Source organism: Budorcas taxicolor, chromosome X, assembly GCF_023091745.1.
Source record: "Budorcas taxicolor isolate Tak-1 chromosome X, Takin1.1, whole genome shotgun sequence".
NCBI lineage: Eukaryota > Metazoa > Chordata > Mammalia > Artiodactyla > Bovidae > Budorcas > Budorcas taxicolor.
In genome coordinates, this window is record NC_068935.1 from 1,199,261 (window position 1) to 1,225,847 (window position 26,587).

Here is a 26,587-nt window from a genome sequence, read left to right on the forward strand (position 1 = left end):
TGGGAAGTACATGCCACAGGATGAGTGCAAGCAATATGTATACCTCCCAGAGAGCTCGAAGCAAGTTGAATTGCTGCACATCTTTTATAGATGCACATGGATGCACAGAGATATTAACTGTACACTCTATGCCATACTAAAATATTCTCTAACATGTACAACTTACTCATGTCAGACCTATGTAGCATAAAGTGTATAGAAATATTGGCATCTGTTTGATAAATATTAATCAACAAGGAGCAATTTAGATATTTCAAACTCCTTTTACTTAACAACTGCATTTTTTGTTTTGTTTGCTAGCTAGATTGCTTATTTAATTATCGACTGGAATCATCTGAATAATTTCAGTTATGCAGAACTCGCTTCAGAGAAGTGACCTTGAACCATAATATTCCTGTTAGAATTAATAGAATCCTTTAACTTAGGGACACTACTTTTCACTTATTGTTGCTATACTTTCTTAACCAAAATCAAGTGGAAAGTTGAGAAAACAAGTTAGGTAATCAATGAAAGTGTAACAACTAGAACAAAACTGTACTTTATTTTTATTTATTTTTTAACCTGGATGGACTTGGCAAGTGAATGCAATGTAAATGTTACCTTCATTAACAGAACAAATTATTGGTGCCCTATTAATATCAGAGGAAGTACCGAACCCCATATGATTTAATCATCAAATTTTCTAGGGAAATTTTGTGCCTAGAACTGTGCTAAAATCTGAAGATTTTAAACATAGTGCTTCCTTTAGACAAACTCATGATCGTATCAGAGGAAGATAAACCAATACAGTACTGTAAAGTAAAATAAAATAAAAAAAAGAAACCATAAATTGTAAAACAATATATTTAACATTTTCTCCAAAAGCATTACCAAATGCTAGGCAAAGAATACTGTGAGAATGACTATATAAGAAAATTATAGAAGGATATGTATTTGAATTGAATTTGGAGAATGATTAAGCTTTTTCTAGGAAGAGAAGCAGAAAAGACAGCATTATAGGCAGAAGTAATAGGAAGACACACAAAAAAATGATAGGGATTTAATAGAATTTTGTTTTAGCATCAGTTGAGGTCATATACTCATGTACATGAGGGATTATGAGGGAAATGTGAAACAGAGTAATATCCTTTCTTTGAGACACCACTGGGATGAAATCAGGGTACATAAAAATACAGATATTATAGACAGAAGAAAGTATAATAAGGAAAAAGAAAAGAAAGTATAATAAGGATAAAAGTATATAATACCCTTTGATTTTACTCTAGTGGATTATACTATCAATTGATAGAGGGTGAAAAAGTGGTGGTGATGAATAGTTGTGCTAAAAGCTCCTTAAGAGCTTTTTTTTTTTTCTTGCCAAATAAGCATTAATGTGTTTGGTTTGATTTGCTCATTTGGTAGATATGTATTTAGAGAGTAGGAACAGTTGATAGGGAAAATTTCTCTCTCTCTGACACACATTCTCTCTCTCTCTCTACACACACACATATATCATATACATACATCAGTTCTATTCAGTTCAGTCACAGTCGTGTCTGACTCTTTGCAACCCCATGAATCACAGCATGCCAGGCCTCCCTGTCCATCACCAACTCCCGGAGTTCACCCAAACTCATGTACATCGAGTCAGTGATGCCATCCAGCAATCTCATCCTCTGTCGTCCCCTTCTCCTCCAGCCCTCAATCCCTCCCAGCATCACAGTCTTTTCCAATGAGTCAACTCTTTGCATGAGGTGGCCAAAGGACTGGAATTTCAGCTTCAGTATCATTCCCTCCAAAGAAATCCCAGGGCTGATCTCATTCAGAATGGACTGGTTGGATCTCCTTGCAGTCCAAGGGACTCTCAAGAGTCTTCTCCAACACCACAGTTCAAAAGCATCAATTATTTGGTGCTCAGCTTTCTTCACAGTCCAACTCTCACATCCATACATGACCATTGGAAAAACCATAGCCTTGACTAGACGGACCTTTGTTTGCAAAGTAATGTCTCTGCTTTTGAATATGCACTCTAGGTTAGTCATAACTTTTCTTCCAAGGAGTAAGCGTCTTTTAATTTCATGGCTGCAGTCACCATCTGCAGTGATTTTGGAGCCCCCCAAAAATAAAGTCTGACACTGTTTCCACTGTTTCCCCATCTATTTCCCATGAAGTGATGGGACCAGATGCCATGATCTTCATTTTCTGAATGTTGAGCTTTAAGCCAACTTTTCACTCTCCACTTTCACTTTCAAGAGGCAACTGACCTCAACTGATGCTCAAGAGGCTTTTTAGTTCCTCTTCACGTTCTGCCATAAGGGTGGTGTCATCTACATATCTGAGGTTATTGATATTTCTCCCGGCAATCTTGATTCCAGCTTGTGATTCTTCCAGCCCAGCGTTTCTCATGATGTACTCTGCATATAAGTTAAATAAGCAGGGTGACAATATACAGCCTTGACGTACTCCTTTTCCTATTTGGAACCAGTCTGTTGTTCCATGTCCAGTTCTAACTGTTGCTTCCTGACCTGCATATAGGTTTCTCAAGAGGCAGGTCAGGTGGTCTGGTATTCCCATCTCTTTCAGAATTTTCCACAGTTTATTGTGATACACACATACATACATGAATGTAAAAACTCTTAGTTAAGGAATGATCATTTGAATTACTTTTGAATAATTACACTACCTAGCTTCCTTTGTAGAAATTGAATTTGAACTTGTGGACTTAGGCTTTATTTTTAAAGACTTACCTCACTTCCATCAATGTCCTCTGATTTTGTTTTAAAGGAACATCATAGAAATCAAACACATGGTTATTATCTATCATCCTTTATCTCTGCTGACACATTGAAAAGAAACTGGCTTCCATAATCCCAACAGGAAATTGCTTAAGATGCAGAGAAATGTACAGGTTTCTCTAAATGGAACAGTAAATGCTGGATTTGATTGGTTAATCAGTTAGTAAAAATTTATTTTTCGAAAGGAGTTCCCAAATTAGCTTCTTCTTTATATTCAAGGCAATTTAAAATATGATGTAATGTTTTTCTTTTCTTAAAATGTGAAACTTCTTTTCATAAAACAACATTGTCTGTGATTATGCACCCAATAATTCATTCAGTTTAAAAATTTAATTAGACATTATTGGGGATTTTTAGTGCCATTGTGAAAGATACCATTGTGAAATTATGAAAACAGTGATGTCAGATTTGTTTGTTTTTTCTGTTATTGACATAATATTACTAGCTTCTTTCATTTGAGACTCTTTACAAGTAGTTTACTATACAGTCAGAACTGTTCAGAGACCAATATCAAAAAGAACTGTGAGAAAAATAAAATTACTTTGTATTTTAAGTTTTAAAGAATTTAAAGTTGGTAGATTTTGGAAACTCTCTTTCCAGGTCTGCTAAACCAAGTAACTGCTTTTCTGAAATTTTAATCTCATGAAGTCCCTGTATTTACTTAAAGAACCAATTTCTGATAGGCATTGTGTCCTTCTACATTGAAAAGTTCAATTTTGTTTCTTCAGTACCACAAACACAATAAAATGTTTATGTCTGAAAGACAGGAAAATACATACTATAAGAAACAATTGCAGTCAAGGATGGAAAAGGAGAAAGTCATCAGTAAAACTTAGATTCCAAATATTAGAATTAGAGAGTGGAAATATAATAGGAACAAGAGTGAAGAAGTGTTAATTGGAAAGAACATGCTGTTATCACTTGTTTTGGAGTTATCCCTGAACAGGTTGCTCCAGGAGTAACACTTAATTGAGGACATACTGATAGACAAAAATAATATGATATGTAGATGTTCCTTGTTTATCCTTTTTTAGCCTATAAAGTATATCTCTACATTTTTGGCTCAGATTTCTTCACCATTCTACCAGTTTGTCTGAAGAGTCCCAAACTTTAGGTTGTACAAATATGAAAAATTCTGTTTGTTAAAAGGATAGTTCTTTTTTAAAAATTCCATCTCTCTCTTTGTCTCTCTCTCTAATACTGCCCTTCAGTTCACAATATACCAAGTATGGTTATAAACTGACAGTAACTGCCGGGAGCCAGCGTGAGGAATACCACCCATGGCAATGGTCATGAGGAAGGAAGCCAGACAAAACGCAAAGACGTGATCTAGCTTCAGGGGTTCCCCTTGAGTTTTCCTGAACATCTACCCCCAAAAAACCAGAGTCTGCCTGCACACCACCACTTTTCTCTGGAAAAAGTTAATTCAGGGCTTCAGTCTCCTGCATCAGTTCAAACCCCTCTGATGGCTCTCTAACTTGCCTGACAATTATAGACTTTTACAATTTGTGGATTGTTTACAGCTCCCCAACCACAAGAGGCACAAAGCTTAAAGCATCTTAAGATACAGAGCCTTTTCTTTTTTTTTTTTTTTAGAGCCTTTTCTAAGAGCTAAAAATCATATTGGTGATGGGTTTTCACTGTTGACTCAATGACTGTTGTCAGGCCTCCATATTCTTTATCTTTTAACATCTGAAGGATATTAATCAATGTAATTGGGATATAGAAAAATGAATATAGTATTTTTGATGTTAGCAACACTAGACTTTTGAGTTAATTACTTTTTTTGTTATAAATCACTGTACTCCTTTTACTTGTTATAAATTGTTGCATCTTTGCTATGTAAGAATGTAATTTTATTTAGTGCTTTCTGAGAGTGGCACCAGACTTTGGGAAGAACAACACAAATAAGTCTTCTGGTTGACAAACCCTTATCAGAAAAAAGGCTGTAAAATGTTAATTGGCCCTCTGGCTAGAAGATGATGTAAATCACCTAAGACTTGTGTATACAATTAGGTATGCAGAGAGAAAGCCTGGTTTTGATAAGAGTCAGGGCTGCTGACACTGCATAACTTTATATTACCCATTGATCTCTATGTACAATCACAAAGGTATAAAAGGCCTTTCTAGACAATAGAGGCTGGGCCAGTTGCTGGACTGGTTTCCCCCGTGTCTTCTTTTCTTACTCTTATTTCTGGCTGAATTCCCATCTGGGGCGTGGAAGCTCACCATGTATACTTACTTGCCCTGGCTTTTAAGATCCATGCGAGAGGGAACCCAAGGTGGGGCACCCCCCGTTATTCAAGAGGACGTTGGTGGCCTAACGTAGATGATGCAAGCTCCTTGTCTGGAACTTTATTGGCTTTCCACATAAACCAAGTTATTCAGACTCTTTTCTCCACTAAATTTTCCTACTACAGTATTTCTTCCTAAACTAATCTTATATTAATAGATAAATAAGTTTTTCCTCACCCACACCGTCCCCGCTTCAAATTCCCTGGATCCACCAGAGCTGGATCCCAGCAAGTAACTATTGAGAATATTTTTCAGTGTTTTGTAAAATATCTTAATTATTTCCCCCAGTTGTAATATTGTCTGGGTAAAAAAACAGTGAGTAAACTTCTGTAGACTATTTTGAAACAAGATTTATAATCCATAGCAAACCTAAGCAGTTCAATCAGATCTTTTTTTCTTCTCATACTTAAGTGTATGAGAGTATTGGAGAAAGGCTTACACATTTAGCTTAGAAATATATGAGGTTAGATCCTGGATGCCCTATTTACTAGCTATTTGAAATTAACAAGTTGCATAGCTTCTTTGAAACTCAATTTACCCAACTGGTAATGGTAACTACCTGCTCTGACTACTGCTAGCATTAAATATATCAATAGACATAAAAAAGTCTCAACACACAATACTTCTAATTAAATGTTATTCTTAGTAGTAGTAGTTTCAGTAGAAATAGTGACATTAGTAATAGTAGCGATGGAAGTACAATTTCTCTGAAAATGTGATTACCATTAACTTATTTTTGACATTTTCTAGCTTATTTCATGCTAAAACCCATAATGTGAAATCACCTTTCTGATACCTTATTTATTTGGCCTTAAGAAAAATTTAGGGCAATCAATTTTGCAGCACAATGCCCATTTTGAATAAAATTGTTCTATCTGAATATACCATCTAGATGAAAATATCTTCCTCATGTTTTTATCACCTATCTGCATTTCAAAACTGATGTTTCTGTCCCTTGACTTGAAATTTGCCACATTACTGGGAATTCTATATATTGTAGCTAAACTTGATTCTGCCATGCTTTGTGACAGTTGTCAACCAGAAATTTCCTGCCTGTGATAATCCAGCAATCAAAAACCACATGCAAATGCAAAGATGAAAATAAGAATAGTCAGTAGAAGCAAAAGTTGTCTTTTGAAATGCAAAGATTAGGTAGTTGAGGTTTATTTGCATAAATCTTTTTGCTTTTCCTGGTGGATAGTTTTTACTCTTGCACTTGTGTGAGATTAATGTTTAACATCCTCTTTATGGGTATAGGTCAGTATCTTTATTATTTCAAAATGCCTAGGCATTAAAACGTTTGATTTAATATATGATAACCTAAAATTTCAGTAAGTCTTTCATTATTTTTCTAATTAGAGGAAAATAGACTCCTTTAGAAAATATTGGAAAGAATACCATCTAAGGTAAAGGCAAAAATTCCGTAATAGTCAAATGTTTTTATCAGCTTTAATGATCAGTGAGAGGTTAAACAAACTATTAACATCTTTGAAGACCAAGAAATTCATTGCCATTTAAAAACTTCACAAACCTAAAAAAAATAAAATAAAATAAAGACTTCACAGACTCTATACCATGAAAAGTCCTAGTCAATGAAACTATCATTATTTTTTTAAACAATTTTTCCTTGCAGAATAAAGTAGGCACTGTCTAAGAGAGAACACTTTGTTAGAAGAATGCAAATTCTCTCTAAAAATGCCTCATTTTACACACATTTTGAAAGCAGTCTCATTGCTCTTTGCACTGAGCTGTATGTAAGCTAAACTAAAAGATTTTATTAACCATAAAAGTGCTTTGTGGAAATGTTTAGATAACTTTGATAACCACTTGAATTTTCCCTTATTATCTCCATGCTTGATATTATAGAGCTTTTACATGGGGCTCCTGGTTATCTTGAGAGTGTCCACTTATCTTGAGTAAGTCCATGTTTCTCTGTCAGTTGGTTATTTATCATATATGCCTGTCTACAATATATATCCTAAAATCATCCTGCAAAACTGTCAGCTTAAGTTTTGATTGTTCAAGATTATATATAGTGCATGAGGACTTTGTGAGGCTTTAAAAATTCGATAGGTTATGAAATATAGAATTAAATAAGTTGGATTACATTTTAAGATCCAGGTTTTCTATGTATTAAGAATGAGATCATGGTCACAGAGCTAAGATTTATTTAGCTCAGTTATTTTCTATGTTAAGGGCAGATAACCATGTTTATGTACCTCAGATAGGGTTATCAAGAAAACGAAATGAGGTTTTACATGTAAAGTCCTTAACACAGGCCTGTCATATCATGCATGCTGTATAGATTAGTTATTATCAATGATAAATTAAAATTTATAAATGCAAAATAATACTGATTAGTAGAACAAGACTTTCTGATTTGTGTCTAGTGAATACAGAATACATTTTGAAATGCTGCCATTTATTGCTAACCTTCCCTGTGCTTTCTTAAAATATGGCACCTTTTTTTTTCTTACTTTGCTAAGTAAGCATCATGGTGTAATTCAAATCAATATTCATGTATGTTCAGCAATTTAGTTAAAGCCAATATGCGGTACCCAGAATTGTTACCACAGTTAATGGGTTTTGGTTGGTACCAAAAACTATGTGATATGACATTCTATATGTATCTAAGCAAGCAAACAGGTTTCATTTTACTTTCTCATATTGCTCAATTTTATGAATGGTAACACAAATGCTACATGTGTGTATGGCAATTAGCTAGTGAAAAAAATAAAATATGAAGAACAATCACCATGGTAGACAAAAGTTATCTTTCATACTCCTTTGAGTATATATATTATATATATATACTATATACTCCTTCTGAAAGTTGCTCTGCTTGTCCACTTCTCCTATTATAGAACTTACAATGGAAAGAGAAGGTGGGCAAATCTAACAAAGACAAAGATCTGTCTCTCTCTCTCTCACACACACACATTTTGTTCAACCAAATCAACAATACAAAGAATATATGATGAATAAATCGCTAGGCTTGCTCATATCACTAGCAAGTAAAGGGTGTTATAGGTTTTAAACTCATTGTTATATTAATTGTACATAGTTAATTCTAGCAATATATGAAGGTATTAGGATGAAAAGAGAAATTGATTTCAATCTTGTTATCTCCATTACTCAAATATCAACGATTATTTATGTTCCAGCTTTTTACTATATTCACATGTAGCTTCCACATAATTGCACACATGGCATACACAATGTTTTCTATTTTTAAACTTTTGTAGCAGTAACATAAACTTTGTTGATAGGAGGATTTAGTCAATTATATATTACAGAAATTTGATCTTAAATAATTATGTGCATATACAAGTATTTATCAGAAGGTGAAAAGAAGGGAATTGGGATTCATTCCAATCCCAAAGAATGTTTAAACTACCACTCAATTGCACTCATCTCACACACTAGTAAAGTAATGCTCAAAATTCTCGAAGCCAGGCTTCAACAGTATGCGAACAGTGAACTTCCAGATGTTCAAGCTGGATTTAGAAAAGGCAGAGGAACCAAACATCAAATTATCAACATCAGCAGGATCATAGAAAAAGCAAGAGAGTTCCAGGAAAACATCTATTTCTGCTTTATTGACTATGCCAAACCCTTTGACTGTGTGGATCACAACAAACTGTGGGAAACTTCTGAAAGAGATGGGAATACCAGACCACCTGACCTACCTCTTGAGAAATCTGTATGCAGGTCAAGAAACAACAGTTAGAACTGGACATGGAACAACAGAATGGTTCCTAATAAGGAAAGGAGTACGTCAAGGCTGTATATTGTCACCCTGCTTATTTAACTTATATGCAGAGTACATCATGTGAAATGCCCAGGTGGATGAAGCACAAGCTGGATTCAAGATTGCCAGCAGATATATCAATAACCTCAGATATGCAGATGACACCACTCTTATGGCAGAAAGAGAAAAAGAGCTAGAGTCTCTTGAAGAAAGTGAAAGAGGAGAGTGAAAAAGCTGGCTTAAAACTCAACATTGAAAAAACTAAGATCATAGCATCCAGTCTCATCACTTCTTGGCAAATTGATGGGGAAACACTGGAAACAGTGACAGACTTTATTTTGGGGGGCCCCAAAATCACTGTAGATGGTTACTGCAGCCATGAAATTAAAAGATGTTTGCTCCTTGGAAGAAAAGCTATGACCAACCTAGACAGCATATTTAAAATCAGAGACATTACTTTTCTGACAAAGGTCCATCTAGTCAAAGCTATGGTTTTTCCAGTAGTCATGTATGAATGTGAGAGTTGGACTATAAAGAAAGCTGAGCAAGGAAGAGTTGATGCTTTTGAACTGTGGTTGGAGAAGTCTCTTGAAGTCCTTTGGATTGCAAAGAGATCAAACAAGTCAATCCTAAAGGAAATCAGTACTGAATATTCATTGGAGGGACTGATGTTAAAGCTGAAACTCTAATACTTTGGCCACCTAATGTAAAGAACTGACTCATTGGGAAAGACCCTGATGCCTAGAAAGATTGAAAGCAGGAAGAGAAGGGTCCGACAGAGGATAAGATGGTGGGATGGCATCTCTGATTTTATGGACATGAGCCTGAGGAATTGGTGATGGACAGGGGAGCCTGGCATACTGCAGTCCATGGAGTCACAAAGAGTTGGACACGATTGAGCGACCGAACTGAATCAAACTGAAAACAAGGACTAAATATTCAGTATTACCTTAGATATAATCCACTTGGCCCTAGGTAATTCCTACTGACATTTTCCAAAATTATATGCAATATTCTCCAAATGCATAGGTGGCTGAATCAAATATGCATGAGAAAGAACACTAACAAGAATGACAACAAAAATAAACATTTAGTCCATATTTACTATGTACTTTCTGCTCAATATATAACTCAAAGTAACTGAAGAAGAAAGATATTTTTAATCAATATTTTACAGGTGGAAAAACTGAGGCTGAATGGGGTTAAGTACAATACAAAAAATAAATGAAAAAAGTGAGCGTAATCTTGAAGACAGGAGTATGAACTTAGAGCTGTATGAAGTCTTTGTCTTGTTTTAATCTTATCATGTTTCCACTCATCTAAGTACAAACATGAATATATGTAGTAGTCTCTCTGTATCCATGGGGGTTTGGTTCCTGGGCCCTTACATATATCAAGTTCCAAAAATGCTCAAGTGCCCTGTATAAAATGCCTTAGTATCTGCATATAACCTACACACAGCCTCTGTATACTCTAAATCATCTCTAGATTACTTATACTACCTAATACAATGCAAATAGTTATAAATACAATGTAAATGCCGTGTAAATAGTTGTAGATACAATGTAAATGCTATGTAAATACTTGCTACCTAAGACAAATTTAAGTTTGCTTTTTAGAACTTTCTAGAATTTCTTTTTCAACCATTATCTATTCATGGTTGGTTGAATTAATGAATCAAGAACTCACAGGTCAGAGTTCCAACTGTATGACAGTCATATAAATAGGTAATTCTAAAAATAGTTCTTGACCAAAAAATTTTTATTTACAGGAGTCATTTCTTAACAATACTATTTCAATAGCTACCACATTGCTAGTAATACCAATATAGTAACAACACTAATAAAACCTATTGCAAGGGAAATATTGTCATTTTAAGGACAAAAAAATGACAGAGATGGGGAAAACAGCTTGAAATCAAAGAACTATAGTAGAACTGAAATGGAGAGCATGCCTATTAACACCATTTTATTTCAGCTATCTTTCAGTGATGTTGTGTCCTTCAGATATGTTGTATAGTTTGTTTCCTCTCTCAGTTCCATACTGTTCTTTCACTGGAACCACTGGGAAAGATTGTTAACTTGAAATTGACCTTTACAGCTACTTCGTTTAGTGGCTGAGTAATGACACTATCCTTTCTAGGTTATTTGCTAGCTTAAGCAAGAAACTAAACAATTAACAAGCAAGTGCATTACAATAAACAAATACTTCATAAAGGCTTCATAGGGGAAAAAGCCTATTTCTATATTTAATGCTATCACTATGCTTCCCTGGTGGCTCAGAGGTTAAAGCGTCTGCCTGGAATGCAGGAGACCTGGGTTCGATCCCTGGGTTGGGAAGATCCCCTGGATAAGGAAATGGCAACCCACTCCAGTACTCTTGCCTGGAGAATCCCATGGAGGAAGAAAGAAATGGCAACCCACTCCAGTACTCTTGCTTGGAGAATCCCATGGAGGGAGGAGCCTGGTAGGCTACAGTCCATGGGGTTGCAAAGAGTCGGGCACGACTGAGTGACTTCACATGCTTATGTGAACAGAATATATTAAAACTTTTGTTTTAAAAGGGAAATAAGGCATTTCTCATAGAGTTTCAATTAAAACTATGATACATCATAGAAACTAATTTAAAAAGCTATTGGGCTATGATTTCTTTCCACTTGCTGTTACACTATTTAGATAGGCTGGTATTCGAATTGTTGCAGGAACAGAAAAAGAAGTAATTGTAGGGTTTCTCATTTACCTCTCACCATTAGATGAATAAAGAAGCAATACATTCACAGATTCATTCTTGAAACCTGGCTTTCATACATGTATCTTTACTAGTGGCTTGGTAAGCCCTGTATGGGAGAATGTTCTGTGCTTATCTTAGAATAGCCCATTCTTCTCAACTTTCAGATGGTGATATTCTCAGAAACACAGATGTGTGCCTCTGGGGAAGGGAGGTTCATTATCACACCCTAACATTCTCTGATTAGATTCATCTCACTTCTAAAAGTGCCAAATCCATTTCTTTAAAATATGTGAATTTCTCTTTATTTTCATCTCATTTCAGTGAAACGAGATTATTTTATACCTTTTTCAATTTTTACAGACTTTCATAACATGCATGTGTGCTAAGCTGCTTCAGTTGTGTCTGACTCTGCATGACCCTATGGATGGTAGCCCACCAGGCTCCTCTGTCCATGGGATTCTTCAGGCAAGAATCCTGGAGTGGGCTGCCATACCCTCCTCCAGGGAATCTTCCTGACCCAGGACCGAACCTGCAACTCTTACATCTTCTGCATTGATGGGCAGGTTCTTTACCACTAGCATCACTTGGGAAACCTCTTAATAACATACTTAAGGCCATTTCAGGAAAATTAGCTACATTAAAATAAGATTCAATCAATATTCCAGAGAGTAGTTTTAGATCATAATCTACTCTAGTTCATACATTTTTTATTTCTTTATGAAAATTATCCTTTTTTAATTGAAATATAGTAAATTTACAGTGTTGTGTTAGTTTTAAGTGTATAGTAAAATGATTAAGTTTTATATCTATATACTTTTTTAGTTTTTTTTTCTTTATAGACTATTACAAGATAATGGGTATAGTTCCCTGTGCTATACAGTAGTGTATATATATTAATTCCACACTCCTAACATAGCTCCATCACCCATCCCCCTTGATAGTCATAAGTTTGGTTTCTATGACTGTGAATCTGTTTTGTAAGTAAATGCATTTGTATCATTGTTTTAGATTTCACATATAATATCATATGATATGTGCTTTTCTCTGTCTGACTTAAAATTATCTTGATAACAGTGATTACTGTGTTTCTGCTTAAGCTGGTGGTTTAGGGTGGGACTGCAAGGAGATCCAACCAGTCCATTCTAAAGGAGATCAGCCCTGGGTGTTCTTTGGAAGGAATGATGCTAAAGCTGAAACTCCAGTACTTTGGCCACCTCATGCGAAGAGTTGACTCATTGGAAAAGACTCTGATGATGGGAGGGATTGGGGGCCGGAGGAAAAAGGGATGACAGAGGAGGAGATGGCTGGATGGCATCACCGACTCGATGGACGTGAGTCGGAGTGAATTCCGGGAGATGGTGATGGACAGGGAGACCTGGCGTGCAGTGATTCATGGGGTCGCAAAGAGTTGGACACGACTGAGCGACTGAACTGAACTGAACTGAATATAGAGAGGGAAAAGGTACAAACTTATTACCCCTTTATAAAAGTTACAATAAATGGCTTATAAAAAGTACAAAAGTAAAAGAAATGCTAATACACTTTTTTTTTTTTTAAATGTACAGGACTGTGATATTTCTAGTAGTTAGGTTTTTAACAAGATGTGTTAAAGTCGCTCACACCTGCTCTGTCCTGTCAGCCAAAGCCCTCAGGTCACTCATGAGGCCACCCTAGTGCACAGGGTGTTTGGGTAAACCTGACAACCTTGAGAAGCTCTATACAGTCAACAAAAACAAGACCAGGAGCTGACTGTGGCTCAGATCATGAACTCCTTATTACCAAATTCAGACTCAAATTGAAGAAAGTATGGAAAACGGCTAGACCATTCAGGTATGACCTAAATCAAATCCCTTATGATTATACAGTGGAAGTGAGAAATAGATTTAAGGGCCTAGATCTGATAGAGTGCCTGATGAACTATGGAATGAGGTTCGTGACATTGCACAGGACACAAGGATCAAGACCATCCCCAAAGAAAAGAAATGCAAAAAAGCAAAATGGCTGTCTGGGGAGGCCTTATAAATAGCTGTGAAAAGAGGAGAGGCAAAAAGCAAAGGAGAAAAGGAAAGATATAAGCATCTGAATGCAGAGTTCCAAAGAATAGCAAGAAGAGATAAGAAAGCCTTCTTCAGTGATCAATGCAAAGAAATAGAGGAAAACAACAGAATGGGAAAGACTAGAGATCTCTTCAAGAAAATTAGAGATACCAAGGGAACATTTCATGCAAAGATGGGCTTGATAAAGAACAGAAATGGTATGGATCTAACAGAAGCAGAAGAAATTAAGTAGAGGTGGAAAAATACACAGAAGAACTGTACAAAAAAGATCTTCACGACCCAGATAATCATGATGATGTGATCACTAATCTAGAGTCAGACATCTTGGAATGTGAAGTCAAGTGGGCCTTAGAAAGCATCACTACGAACAAAGCTAGTGGAGGTGATGGAATTCCAGTTGAGCTGTTTCAAATCCTGAAAGATGATGCTGTGAAAGTGCCGCACTCAATGTGCCAACAAATATGGAAAACTCAGCAGTGGTCACAGGACTGGAAAATGTCAGTTTTCATTCCAATTCCAAAGAAAGGCAATGCCAAAGAATGCTCAAACTACCACACAATTGCACTCATCTCACATGCTTGTAAAGTAATGCTCAAAATTCTCCAAGCCAAGCTTCAGCAATACGTGAACTGTGAACTCACTGATGTTGAAGCTGGTTTTAGAAAAGGTAGAGGAACCAGAGATCAAATCGCCGACATCCGCTGGATCATGGAGAAAGTAAGAGAGTTCACAAAAAACATCTATTTCTGCTTTACTGACTATGCCAAAACCTTTGACTGTGTGGATCACAATAAACTGCAGAAAATTCTGAAAGAGATGGGAATACCAGACCACCTGACCTGCCTCTTGAGAAACCTATATGCAGGTCAGGAAGCAACAGTTAGAACTGGACATGGAACAACAGAGTGATTCCAAATAGGAAAAGGAGTACGTCAAGGCTATATATTGTCACCCTGCTTATTTAACTTCTATGCAGAGTACATCATGAGAAACTCTGGACTGGAAGAAACACTAGCTGGAACCAAGATTGCCAGGAGAAATATCAATAACCTCAGATATGCAGATGACACCACTCTTATGGCAGAAAGTGAAGAGGAGCTAAAAAGCCTCTTGATGAAAGTGAAAGAGGAGAGCAAAAAAGTTGGCTTAAAGCTCAACATTCAGAAAACTAAGATCATGGCATCCAGTCCCATTACTCATGGGAAACAGATGGGGAAACAGTAGAAACAGTGTCAGACTTTTTTTGGGGGGCTCCAAAATCACTGCAGATGGTGACTGCAGCCATGAAATTTAAAGACGCTTACTCCTTGGAAGAAAAGTGATGACCAACCTAGATAGTATATTCAAAAGCAGAGACATTACTTTGCCGACTAAGGTCTGTCTAGTCAAGGCTATGGTTTTTCCTGTGGTCATGTATGGATGTGAGAGTTGGACTGTGAAGAAGGCTGAGTGCCAAAAAGTTGATGCTTTTGAACTGTGGTGTTGGAGAAGACTCTTGAGAGTCCCTTGGACTGCAAAGAGATCCAACCAGTCCATTCTGATGGAGATCAACCCTGGGATTTCTTTGGAAGGATTGATGCTAAAGCTGAAACTCCAGTACTGTGGCCACCTCATGCGAAGAGTTGACTCATTGGAAAAGACTCTGATGCTGGGAGGAGTTGGGGGCAAGAGGAGAAGGTGATGACCCAGGATGAGATGGCTGGATGGCATCACGGACTCGATGGATGTGAGTCTGAGTGAACTCTGGGAGTTGGACAGGGAGGCCTGGCGTGCTGCGATTCATGGGGTCACAAAAGGTCGGACATGACTGAGTGACTGAACTGAACTGACAACCTGTTGCTTGAAGATATAGAGTTAATATTGTGGTATCCCTGATGCTGCCTAGTCACTTCAGTCATGTCCGACTTTGTACGACCCCATGGACGGCAGCCCACCAGGCTCCCCTGTCCTTGAGATTCTCCAGGCAAGGACACTGGAGTGGGTTGCCATTTCCTTCTCCAATGCATGAAAGTGAAAGTGAAGTCACTCAGTCATATCCAACTCTTAGCCACCCCATGGACTGCAGACTACCAGGCTCCTCTGCCCATGCGATTTTCCAGGCAAGAGTACAGAAGTGGGGTGCCATTGCTTTCTCCAAGTGGTATCTCTAGTACTTATAAATCAACTTTTCAATCCCTTTCTTCAGTGTCAATGGAGTGAACAATCTGACTTCATAGGTCAGATAACCTTCATTTATAACTTGAAAATTTCTCAGCACTCTGAAGAAGTATTGAAATAACTCAGGGGCATTCTCCTATTTTTCTTTCACTGGAAAGAGGAAACAGGAAGATAGACTATCTTGAGTAACGTTTATATACAATTTATAGGTGAGTTAAGCTTCTAGTATAAAAATGATAACAGTGTAGTATATGATATTATTATTTATCACTATCACCTTGAGTGCTGTTATTAACACACTACAACTCCTTGGGACAATGTTATATCTGGTTGTGAAGGATAGAAATTGAGCAACAGAAATCTTTAGGGATGTTATTGTTTACTCTCAAACTTGGCAACATTGTATGGCTAAGAATTTGAGAAATAAATGACTCACCAGGTCAGACCACATATTCTGTGATCTTAAATCAAATAAATGAAAAAAGAAAAGAGGCGATAGTAGCCAACAACTCTTACTTTTCTCACCAAATTATGTAAAATTTCCCAATTTCAAAAAACAGCAACTATGAATGCAACTAAAATTACATTAAGATAGTCTCTGCATACATAATTCTAACATCAAGAAAATAATTAACTGATAAAATTCATAGTTCCCATTTAAAGAACAAAATTGATTTTAAATGATATTTTTCACTTAAATGAGAGGAAAATCATAATTATCTTACATTATTCCAGTTTCTTCCCATGCTATAGAGAAAGCAAATCGTAACTGTGCCCTGGTAGCCTTACAGTTGTGGCAAATGTCATTCAGTAGAACCCTGACATAAACTTTAATAACACCTTAATTCAGGAGACAAAGCTTATCTCTGCCTCCAACACATCCCTTAATCTATTACTTGTCCTCATGTTGTACCCTGGATGTCATAAAGTCATCTTATATTACTTTCATAAATTTCTCCGGAATTTTCCTGAGCTCCACATTCATATCAAAGCTAGCCTTCCCCCATTACTTCCCTTTATAGTCAACTGATGTTCAGAAAAGAATAACATCACAGTATTAATAATTGATGACAGCAAAAAATCAATATTTTAAAATAAATCAAAGGAATGAGATTTTTTATTATCTATTTCTACATAGCTAATCATTGCTAAATTCAGTGGCTCAAAACAACATCAAATATGTTTTTATGTCTCACAGTATCTATAGGTTAGGAATTCAGGAGGGGATGGAATGGGTGGTTCTGGTTTGGGGTCTCTCATATAGCTGCAGTCAGAAGTTGGATAGATCTGGAACAGATGACTGGAAGAGTTGGAGACTGGTGGGCAGCTCTTTCTTCAGATAGATCCCAGGTTTCTCCTCATGTAGTAGTTCAGACTCCCTTGCAGTATGGCAGCCTCAGGGAAATCAGATTGCTTACAGGGGGAATGATGGATCCAACAGCGATAAAGGTGAAAGTACACTACATTTTATGTCCTACCATTGGAGTTAAATAGCATCATTTATGCTCCACTCTGTAAGTGGAGGTAGTCATGAAGGCCCACTCTGATTCAAGAAGAGGAAATACAGACTCCACTATTTGATGGTGGAGTGGCAAGGTTCTAGAGGAAATTATAGGATAGGAGATAGTTTTGTAGACATCTTTGGAAGACAATAATCTGCCAAAATGAGTAATATGGACATTTTGTGGACTTCATTATATTTATTCTACAATATGACATATTTATTTTTGAAAAATGTTTATCAATATATAATGGAAAAGAAAATGATAGGAGAATTGATTGAATGCTACTTAGGAATTTTTATTTTCTTTTTATATGTTTCCCTAAGGAAGACTACCCCAAAACTTTTAAACTCTTACTTACCTTTTGCATATTTAACGAAGGTATTTTAACCTATATTGGTATTTGAAAAGTCACATTCTCCTTGAAAAAAAAAAAAAAAAGGAAATTATAATTACCAAACCTTCACCTTACAATTTGAAAATGCAATACAGTAAAGAATGATAAAATATTTTAATCTGAAGTTTTTCATCAGTCTTCTTAGATATTTGTTTTAATGGTCTGAAAGACTAGAGCATACATATCCCATATATCTTCAGCCCATAACTACATATATTCAAAGGCCATATCTGAAGGAAATCATTATAGTGTAGAAATAGACATTAGCATTGGACCTGAAAATCCTACATTAGAGGGTCAAATAATGAACTTGGAAACCCTTGAACACTTTGAATGTTTGAATTATATCATTTCAAAAGCAACTGTAATAAATAACCTTATGTCAATCCATTGTGAGGTTTTGCAGTGCGAAATTGCCCTCAAAATTTCTCATTTGTCACCTACACTTGGGCAGTCTCAGTTCAGTTCAGTTCAGTCGCTTAGTCGTGTTAGACTCTTTGCGACCCCATGAATCACAGCATGCCAGGCCTCCCAGTCCATCACCAACTCCCGGACTTCACTCAGACTCACGTTCATCGAGTCCGTCATGCCATCCAGCCATCTCATCCTTGGTCGTCCCCTTCTCCTCCTGCCCCCAATCCCTCCCAGCATCAGAGTCTTTCCCAGTGAGTCAACTCTTTGCATGAGGTGGCCAAAGTACTGGAGTTTCAGCTGTAGCATCATTCCTTCCAAAGAAATCCCAGGGCTGATCTCCTTCAGTATGGAGTGGTTGCATCTCCTTGGAGTCTAAGGGACTCTCAAGAGTCTTCTCCAACACCACAGTTCAAAAGCATCAATTCTTTGGTGCTCAGCCTTCTTCACAGTCCAACTCTCACATCCATACATGACTACTGGAAAAACCATAGCCTTGACTAGACGGACCTTAGTCAGCAAAGTAATCTCTCTGCTTTTTAATATGCTACCTAGATTGGTCATCACTTTTCTTCCAAGGAGTAAGCGTCTTTGAATTTCATGGCTGCAGTCACCATCTGCAGCGATTTTGGAGCCCAAAAAAATAAAGTCTGACATTGTTTCCACCGTTTCTCCATCTATTTCCCATGGAGTGATGGGACCAGATGCCATGATCTTCGTTTCCTGAATGTTGAAGCTTTAAGCCAATTTTTTCACTCTCCTCTTTTATTTTCATCAATAGGCTTTTTAGTTCTTCTTCACTTTCTGCCATAAGGGTGGTGTCATCTGCATATCTGAGGTTATTGATATTTCTCCTGGCAATCTTGATTCCAGCTTGTGTTTCTTCCAGTCCAGGTAACTGTATATCAAGCTGTTTTCTGAAGCTTTATTGGGGTTTATTAGAAAGAACACATAAAAGGTTTCCTTTAGACTACCTGCAAGGCTCCCATGTACTTTTTGTTACTTGAGAAAATAACATCCATTGTTTGAGAGTTAATCATTGCCATTCTGAAAAGAAATAATTAATTTCATCATTTTACTTTGAGTCCTAACAGTTTTTGATCATGCTTTGACAGAAATTAATTATTGAAATCATCTCAAATTGCTAATATAGTATGCACCTGACATTAGTACACATGTTGAAGTTTCTATTCAATTAGGATACATCATCAAAGTATATTTTGATCCTCCTTGAGGAACATTTCTGCAACAGAAAGATTTCTTTTGAGCAACTAAGATATTGGTAATTAAAAGAGACATGTGTACCCCAATGTTCATCGCAGCACTGTTTACAATAGGAAGCAACCTAGATGTCCATCAGCAGATGAATGGATAAGAAAGCTGTGGTACATATACACAATAGAATATTGCTCAGCTATTAAAAAGAATGTGTTTGAATCAGTTCTAATGAGGTGGATGAAACTGGAGCCTATTATACAGAATGAAGTAAGTCAGAAAGAAAAACACCAATACAGTATATTAATGCATATATATGAAATATAGAAAGATGTTAACGATGACCCTACATGTGAGACAGCAGAAGAGACACAGATGTAAAGAACAGACTTTTGGACTCTGTGGGAGGAGGTGAGGGTGGGATGATTTGAAAGAATAGCATTGAAACATGTATATTACCATATGTGAAATAGATTGCCAGTCCAGGTTTGATGCATGAGACAGAGCACTCAGGGGCAGTGCACTGGGACAACCTTGAGGGATGGGATGGGGAGGGAGGTGGGAGGGGGCTTCAGGATGGGTGACGCAGGTACACCCATGGCTGATTCATGTGAATTTATGGCAAAATCCACTAAAATGTTGTAAAGTAATTAGCCTCTAATTAAAATAAAACTTTTTTTAAGGTGTAAATAAGATCAAGCCTGTAAACATTTCTTCCTCAGAAATATAAAATCTCTGAGACATAACTCAAATGATTCTGAATCATGTAATATATTACTAAAAGTGCCCTATTTTAACTTTATTTTTATTTTTTAGAAAACCAGATGCTTAGGGGCTTCCCAGTGGTGCTAGTGGTAAAGAACCCTCCTGCCAATGCAGGAGACATGAGACATGGGTTTAATCCCTAGATCAGGCAGATCACCTGGAGAAGGGCATGGCATCCCACTTCAGTATTCTTGTCTGGAGAATCCTATGGACAGAGGAATTTGGCAGGCTACAGTCCATAGAGTCACAAAGAGTCAGACACAACTTAATCGATTTAGCACTTACACACAGATACTTAAGGCAATAATTTTATTTAAATAAAAACAAGGAATAAAATATTTTCTGGCTTCTGCCTCTGGCCAATATTGAGTAACAGAAAGAGGGTTTATCCTCCACCATGCACCCCGTAACAATGATTCTCAAGATATTATACATAAATTACTAGGATAGTGATACTAAGAGATTGAAAACAAATAAGGTGATTTCTGCTATTGCTTTAGCTTACTGCCCAGATAACATTTTATGCTGAAACACAGGGAGAGGAAACACAGGAGAGCACAGTGGACTCTTGAAGCTGACTTTTCTGGAATTTTAAGTGAAAGGAAGCCAAGGTGGCTAGATTCCTAGAGTAGTGTTAAGTGGAAAATATATAGTGTATAATTATATATCAAAAAAGAAAGGTGGTCTTAACTATCTAAGCCTCCACACTAAGAAATTAGCAAATGAAAAGCAAGAATAAAAACGAATTGAGAAGAAGAGAAGAAACGAGATACTGAAAATTAGCAAATCAATGAAATAAAAACAGAAAAATAGGCCTTCTCCTCACCTTGGTAGTAGCAGTGGAAGGAAGCCACAGCAAAAACACCAAGTCAGTCACACTTAGAAAAAATATTTATGGTTACCAAAGGGGAAAAATGTAATGGAGGGATAAACTAGGAGTTTGGGATTAACATGCACATACTACTATATATAAAATATATAATCAACAAGGAAGTACTTCATAGCAAAGGGAATACTACTCAATATTCTATAATAACCTAAATGGGAAAATAATCTGAAAAAAGAATAGATATATATGTATGTATAGGTAAAACACTTTGCTATATACCTTGAAACTTTAATTCAACATTATAAATCAACTATACTCCAATATAAAATAAAAATTTCTAAAAAGAAAAATAATGGAAACATCAATAAGAGCAAAAAATTTTTCTTTAAGGAAGTTAAATTAAATTGGTAAAACTTTAGCCAGACTAATCATAAAAACAAATAAACAAACAAAATAAACAAACAAAAAAAACCCACAGAAGACAAAGCTTCCTAATATCAGGATTCTGAAAGATGACATCACTACAGATTCTCTAGATACTTCAAGTATAAAGGGGAAATATGAACATTTATACCTCTACATTTTGCAACTTTGATGAAATATAGCAAATATTTGGAAAAATACAAAACCCCACTCAGGAAGAAATAGAAAACCTGAATAGCTCTGTGTCAATTAAATAAGTTGAATTTGTAGTTGAAAATATTCTTTGGAGAAAGGATTTTCCAAGCTTGGATGGCTTCACTAGGGAATTTTACCAATATTTTTAAACTATAAAATTTCAATTCTGTACAAATACTGAGATAATTGAAGAGGAGAAAGCATATACCAAATCATTCTTTGAGGCTGAAATTACTCTTATCTCAATACCAGAAACAAATATTAGACAACAAGAAAACTTGCACACCAATATCCTTCAGTAGTATTAGTTTCTCAGTCATATCTGACTCTTTGTGACCCCATGAGCTGTAGCCTGCCAGGCTTCTCTAGTCATATAATTCTCCAGGTAAGAACACTAGAGTGGATTGCACTTCCCTTCTCCATGAGATCTTCCAGACCCAGGGATTGAAAAAGGTTCCCTGCATTGCAGGCAGATTCTTCACTATCTGAGCCACCAGGGAAGCCTTGATGAACATATGTTCCTTCATGAACACAGGTGCAGAAATTCTTAACAAAAGTTTAATGAATTAAATACAACAATGTAGTAAAAGATACTATGTCATGAACAAGGGGGACTTATCCCTGGTATGCAAGATTGGCTTAAACACTCAGAATCAAGTAGTATAATTCACATTACTAACAGATTGAGAAAGGAAAACGAAATGAGCATCTCAATCAATATAAAAAATAATACAACAAAATCCAGTATTGATCTAGTATAAAAATATTTTCAATAGACTAGGACTAACTAGAAGAGAAGTGTTTCAGCTTGATAATGGATATTTATGAAAACATATGGTTAACATCATACAGAATGCTGCTGCTAAATCGCTTCAGTCATGTCCAACTCTGTGAGACGCCATAGATGGCAGCCCACCAGGCTCCCCCATCCCAGGAGTCTCCAGGCAAGAACACTGGAGTGGGTTGTCATTTCCTTCTCCAATGCATGAAAGTAAAGAGTGAAAGTGAAGTCATTCAGTCGTGTCCAACTCTTAGCGACCCCATGGACTACAGCCTGCCAGGCTCCTCCATCCATGGGATTTGCCAGGCAAGAGTACTGGAGTGGGTTGCCATTGCCTTCTCCACATACAGAATGATGAAATGCTAAATAATATCTATATAGGATCAAGAACAGGGCAAGAACATCTGTTGTCACCACTTCTATTTAACTTGCAATGCTTAAGAAAAAGAAATAATATTGGAAATGAAGTAAAACTTTCTTCAAAGATGTCAAAAAATGTTACACAAAAACTACTAGAATTAACAAGTGACTTCATCAAGGCTGTAGGATACAAGATCAATATACAAATGTTAATTGCATTTCTACATACTAACAAAGAATAAGCAAAATATCAGTTATGGATGGAAAATCTCAATATTGTTCAGATGTTCAGTTTGGTCTCTCAGTCGTGTCCAACTCTTTATGACCCTGCGGACTTTCCTTAAGATGTTAATTTTCCCCAAACGATTTATTGATGTTCAGTCGCTCATTTGTGTCCAACTCTTTGCAGCCTCATGGACTGCAGCATGCCAGGCTTTCCTGTCCTTCACAATCTCCCGGAGTATGCTCAAACTCATATCCATTGAATCAGTGGTGGCATGCAACCACCACATCCTCTGTCATCCCCTTCTCCTCCTGCCTTCAATCTTTCCCAGCATCAGGGTCTTTTCTAATGAGTCAACTCTTTGCATCAGGTGGCCAAAGTACTGGAACTTCAGCATCAGTTCTTCCAGTAATTATTCAGGATTGATTTCCTTTAGGATGGTCTGGTTTGATCTCCTTGCAGGCCAAGGGACTCTCAAGAGTTTTCTCCAACATCACTGTTCAAAAGCATCAATTCTTCGGTGTTCAGCCTTCATGCCCCAACTCTCACATCCATACACTACTGCCAGAAAAACCATAGCTTTAACCATATGGACATTTGTCAGCAAAGTAATGTTTCTGTTTCTTAATACACTGTCTAGTTTTGTCATAGCTTTTCTTCCAAATGATTTATAGTTTCTCCCATGTCTCAATCAAAATTCTATAGGCTAAGATTCGTGTGGGAATGTTAAAAAACTAGAACAGTGTAATAAACTTAGAAGAACAATGTTGAAAGACTTACATTGTCTGACTTGTTAATGCTACAGTAAGTAATCAGCGCAGTGTGGTTTGGGGGTCAAAGACAAATAGATCAAAGTAATGGAATGGAGAGTCCGCTAATAGATTCACACATATATGAACAACTGATTTATTCCAAAAGGCATTAAAAAATTGAGTGGAGGAATTATGTTCTTGCCAATTCAAGGTGCTACAATATTTGGTTATCCATGTGTGAAAAGATGGATTTCGGTTCATATATCACACCATATATTAGTAAACAAAAATTAACTCAAAATGAATCAACTTAAATGTAAAAATGCTTTCAAGAAGAAAATATGTGGGATCTTCCTGACCTTGAGTTACACAATAATTTAGCATAATTCCTAATATAGAATACAAAAAAAATATTAACTGTACCACATCAAAATTAAAAATATCAACTTTTAAAGAGATATTCTTCTGTGTATGTATGCACCAAGAACGTTAAATTTTTATTTGCCTTATGTTATTTGTGGAGACATTCTTAAGAGAATGAAAAGAAAAGGAATGAAAAGAATCCACAAAAGAAGATATATTTGTAAATCTCATATTTGATAAAGGACTTGTATCCAGACATATGCTTTTAGAAATCCTCAGAACTCAGTAGTGAGAGAACAATCAAATTAAAAATGATCATAACAATGTGAACAGACACTTCAAGTAAATATTATATAGGGGTGACAAATATTTCCTTAAAATATTCACATCCCTTTTCATAAGTGAAATGCAAAATAAAACAACATTTGAATATTTGAAACTAAAAATTCTTATGAAGTGAAGCATATGGAACTATCATATATTGTTGATGGGGATGTAAATTGAAGAAATGTGTTGGAAAACAGTTTGAGTTTATTAAAGAGTTAAACATATTTCCATTATATGAGCCAGTCTTTCTACCCTTAGTCATTTCCTTTAGATATGAAACTCTCTCTTTCTATGTACTACTTATGTAGTTCATAGCTAGTACAGTCAATTAGCACAAGTCTGCACACATCCTGGGAAATTTACATATATATATATATATATATATATATACACACCTGGGGAAATTTTATATATGAAGTTGGGTTACCACATATTTTATTTAAATGATCCTTTTCCTTCTTGACCAGGTTATGCCTTTCTTTAAAACCTGATTTCAAAAACACTTCTTTAATCTCTTCTCACTCATTCACACACTTTAATACACATCCTCTCAAGCTTGTTAAACTCAGCTTTTCTAAGTTAATCTGCTTGTTTACAATTTACATCTTTAAAGTGAAAGTGAAAGTCACTCAATCGTGTCCACTCTTTGTGACCCATGGACTATACAGTCCATGGAATTCTCCAGGCCAGAATATTGGAGTGGGTAGCTATTCCCTTCTCCAGGGGATCTTCCCAACCCAGGGATGGAATACAGGTTTCCGGCTTTACAGGTGGATTCTTTACCAGCTGAGCCACCAGAGAAGCCCAACTTAAATCAATTGTGATTGAGGAACCTTATTTTTCATTTCTTTTGTATGCCTCCTTGTTAATTTCAGCATTCCATGAATAAGTGGCATCCAGATTAGTAGCATTATCAGGTAACTATTAATTATAACATGTACCATAGCTAGGGTTTTGTTATTTCCAATTTGAAGTTTACAGTTTTTGTTGTTATTGTTCATTTGCTAAGCTGTGTCTGACTCTTTGTGACCCCATGGGCTGCAGCACATCAGGCTCCTCTGTCCTTCACTATCTCCCAGAGTTTGCCAAAATTCATGTCTATTGAGTTGTTGATGCTATCTAACCATCTCATCCTCTGCATCTCCCTTCTCTTTTTTCTTCAATCTTTCCCAGCACTAGTGTCTTTCCCAATGAGTCAGCTCTTTGCATCAGGTGGCCAAATTATTGGAGTGCTAGCTTGCAATTATAGGCCGTTTTTTAAAAATAAAATCACTACCATTTGCTAACTATCTGCTAAACATTTAAGAATTGGGGTCACCTAAATTTCTTGGAACATGTGTGCATGTGTACTAATTTGCTTCAGTTGTGTCTGACTCTTCGTGACTGACTCTTTGGATGTTAGCCCATCAGGCTCCTCTGTCCATGGGATTCTCCAGGCAAGAATACTGGAGTGGGTTGCCATGCCCTCCTCTAGGGGATATTCCTGACCCAGGGATCAAACCCATATCTCCTGCATCTCCTGCTCTGGCAGGTGGGCTCTTTACCACTAGTGCCACCTGGGAAGCATCTAATATTCAACACATTGAGACATAAAAACAAGAGAAATTAAGAGAGCAAGCAAATAGTTTTTAAATGAGTATTTCTTTTCTTTTGACACAGGCATTTATTTACTCATATCACAGGGCAACTTCACTCTTAATAAGAACATTCAGGTTGGGCTTTGTCTTATTTTCCTATATTTTTGGTGTGTGTGTTTTTGTGTGTGTGCATGTGTATGTGTTTGTAGGTTTCTAGTATGTAAAGGTTACAAATGTTATAATAAGAGCATAAGATATAAGATCGGTGGTACTTTGAGTTCCTATGTGTTTCTTGAAGTATCACCACTCTTTCCCAGTAGAACCTGTCCCTCAGTGAAGAAATGGAAATCAGTAATGAAAATTATTGGCTTTGATTTACAAATATGTCCTGAGAAGCTCTGGATCTAAATGTCATGATTTACCTTTATCACATACTTTCACAAAATATTGTGCTTATTAATAACCAATGGATTGAGTTAGTAGACCAATGGTTCTCAAACTGTAGTTCCTGGACCAACAGCAGCATTTGGGAACTGATTCTAAATGCACATTCTCAAGCCCCACATCAGACTGACTGAATCAAAAACTCCAGAGGCGGACCCCAAAATTGGATGTTTTAATAAGCTGTAGTTTATTCTGCTGCATGTTAAAGGTAAATACTGGGTTAGACCAAGTGAAACTTAACAACTTAGGTTTATGACTA

At 36.5% G+C, this 26,587-nt stretch overlaps 1 protein-coding gene and 1 non-coding gene across 2 annotated transcripts in view; both read left to right on the top strand.

The window, feature by feature from the left end:
• The window catches only part of PCDH11X (protocadherin 11 X-linked), a 924,479-nt gene that overhangs the window by 512,773 nt on the left and 385,119 nt on the right, over positions 1-26,587 (top strand). The window lies entirely within an intron of this gene.
• On the top strand, positions 11,088-11,159 carry TRNAS-GGA (transfer RNA serine (anticodon GGA)). Its single transcript has one exon. It is a non-coding gene; the product is annotated as a tRNA-Ser (tRNA).